Raw genomic sequence first — 3286 nt, 5'->3', positions numbered from 1 at the left:
GGGAGGGGAGACAAGGGAGGGAAGGGGAAAGGGAAAAAAGAAAAGAAGGGGAAAAAGAGAAAAGAAAAAAGGGAAAAAGAAAAGAAAAGAGAAGAAAAGGTTTTCAATACTGTGTGCAGTGGCACTGACCATAAGGCCTTCACTCTGGGAAGCTGATTACAATTTAAGCTCAGACTTAGTAATTTATCAGTTTAGTGAGATTCTGACTAGAACCACATAAATAACTCTGAAGAGCTCGGGATGTGGCCTATTATGAAGACACAAGCTCCCTCTCTAGCAGACCCAGTTTCCCTGAACTACTATACTTCTCTAGGATGTACACAGTGCTCCCTAGTTCAAAATTGTGAAAATCACAGGCAATTTTCTTGATTATCCTTGCCAGTTGCTCTGTTCCTATTAATGGCATTCACAGGTGAGATTCCGAGCTGGGTGTGGTGGTCCACACCTGTAATCCCAGCACTACAGAGGCTGAGGCAGGAGGATCACTGTAAGCTCTCCACCATTCAAAGCCACACAGGGTGGTCATGGCCAGTCCCTGCTGCACGGTGAGATCCTGAATCAAACAAACAAACAAGCAAGCAAACAAACAAACAAACAAACCCTTTTTCCTAAGTTGGAATGAAGGAAAGCATCCCATTGATCCCCTTATTTGTCTCTTCTCAAATTTTTTCCTAAATTTTCAGCCTTTATTTATTTATTTATTCATTATTTACTTTTATGCATTTGGTACCAGGTCATACGCAGCTCTGACACAGTGATCCTCCTGGTTCAGCCTCCTCATTGATGGGATTACAGGCATGAGCCTCCACACCCAGTCTCAAGGGCAGCTCCGTGTATGAGTGCCCAGGGGGTGGGACATGCAGGGCTGAGCCATCTTGCAGGTCCTTCCCTTGTTCTTTTAAATGTGTATCATCTCTAATACCTCATCTGTTATTTTTATACTCTCATTAAAATAAATATTAAAAATAAAAAGTAGAAAGAACAAGGAAAAAAATTAAGGTTTAGTGAAAGGAAGAGTTAATGCTTAATTGATTGATCAATCTGGCAAGCCAATATCTGCTAATCTGAGAAACAAATTTGATAGCAACCATGCATAATATCAAAACCATTGTTAATTTTCTACTGTTCTTTTAAGATTCCGAACCATTTTTAATTCTATGCTGCTTCGTTTTTGTCTTTGTTCTTGTTATTTTTTTCCTCTTTAAAATAAAATAAAAATTTGTTAAGTACAAAATCAAAGGTAATTGTCCTTTTATCCCATAATTTTATTGATAAACAAATAGCAATGAGACAGTTTCAAATCAAATAGGTAGGACAGCTTCAATAATTAACATTGCATGCATTCCTCCCAGTGGTTAATTGCTGTACAAGATGCGGACATGATATTCTATCTACAAACACTATTAGGACAAATCACTCTATTCATTAAGAGAATGTAACTATATATCTATCCTAACCACTTTGAATACACAGATAAAAAATAGACATTCATCTGTATACCCTTTCTTGGATAAATTCTGTTATTTGAATATTATACATGTGTTAACTCAGCAAAATAATCTAAAAGAGTTCAATAGTCCATAATAGTATTGGGTCTTCTGATTCACTGGCAATGTCAGAAATTGTTGACCTGAGTCCCCTACAGTAAAACATAACAGCATGGCTTTACTTCTCATATTTTGTTTTTATACTTTCCTGCTGGGTGGTTAAGACCAAGGTAAAGCAGGACCTGTGCAACAAGAGTTGTAGCTTTTGGGTCTGATAAGGTCAGTGAAATCCCCTCAGGATTTATTCTGAGATCCTGTACCACAGATTGTTTGTAGTGTCAGCCATGTGGATGAGTCATGGCCATTGCTTGGTCAATGTGCTCTCTCCTGAGACAATGTTTCCTCTCCATGTGACTCTCCTTAGGCACACTCTACATCATAGATCACTTTCCGCTTTGGCCCCATAATCTCCTTGTTCAGAAAATTTGGGACACTGCAGAGTTAGATGACGTTACAGTACAAGGTCTCATATGTCCCGAGTATTAATTCACCTTGGAAGGCTAGGGCCAAAATGTTGACTTTCCTTGCTGTGCTCCTTTCATCTAATTTTGATCTGCAAACTTAGGTTGTTAACCATCTGGAAGACAAGCTTATTGTTATTACCATACAACTTAGGCTGTTAAGCTTAACCTCACTATGTGTCTGCATATTAAACATCTTAGGCATAATAGGGAACAGGTATTTTTCATCAAGTATTGATATGTTGAACTTTAAATTCCTACAGAATATGATAAAAAAATTTAAAAATTAGAATATATCTTAAAAATAGGATAAAGAATTATATACTTCTCATGTTTGCACATAAGTCCAAAAATCTCACCATATACAACGTTGAAGCAGGACTGTCCCACAATATACCTTTTCCTGTCTTTTGCTTTCATTCACCACTCCCTCCTTTTTGAACAATGATCTACCCGAGAGACCTCATAGCAGCAACTGGCAATTCATGACAAGCAGCCCATATTCAGAAGAGCAGAATGAGAGGCACTCCAAACATGAAACTACTATTACAGATTACCATCTGCAGTGCAGTAGCTTAGTTCACAGGCATCAGTATATATAGTTAGTCAGGGTGAGAATCTTTCCAACTAACTGCTAGATTAAAAAATCTTCTGAATATTCTCAGGATCATTGCCTTGCTCATCTTTACATATAACTGTATGTCTTGACATTGTTATGTTTCCTAGCTATTCTTCCTTCCCTCTCTTGATTAGTTAGTCCTTGAGATCCTGCTTCCCTTTTACTTGTATTATACATTTCTATTTGTATTTCTTCTTTTTCAGTTCTTAAACTATGGAAACTAAACAATATTTACACATGTGTGTCTGGTTTATCTCACTTATGAGTATATGTTCAAGGGGTATCCACTTCAATATAAACGCTTCAAGTTAATCTTTCTTAATAGCTGAATAATACTCCATTGTGTAAAAATACCACATCTTATCAACCATTCCTCAGGTGATGGGCATCTTGGTTTTTTCCAAGCTTTGGCTATCACAAATGGTGCTGCTATAAACATAGGCACACATATGTCACTATGATATGATGTTTTCAGATCCTCTGGGAAAATTCCAAGCAGAGTAATAGCTGGTTTAAATGGTATTTCCAGTCCAACTTTTCTAAGGAGTCTCCACACTGATTTCCATAATGTTTGCCCCAGTCTACATTCCCACCAGCAGTGGAGAATGGTTCCTTTTCCCCACAGCCTCTCCAACATTTGTTGTTGGGTGATTTCTTTA

Source organism: Octodon degus, unplaced genomic scaffold, assembly GCF_000260255.1.
Source record: "Octodon degus isolate 3935 unplaced genomic scaffold, OctDeg1.0 scaffold00306, whole genome shotgun sequence".
In the NCBI taxonomy this organism is placed as follows: Eukaryota; Metazoa; Chordata; class Mammalia; order Rodentia; family Octodontidae; genus Octodon; species Octodon degus.
Note: the sequence above shows the minus strand (reverse complement) of the source record.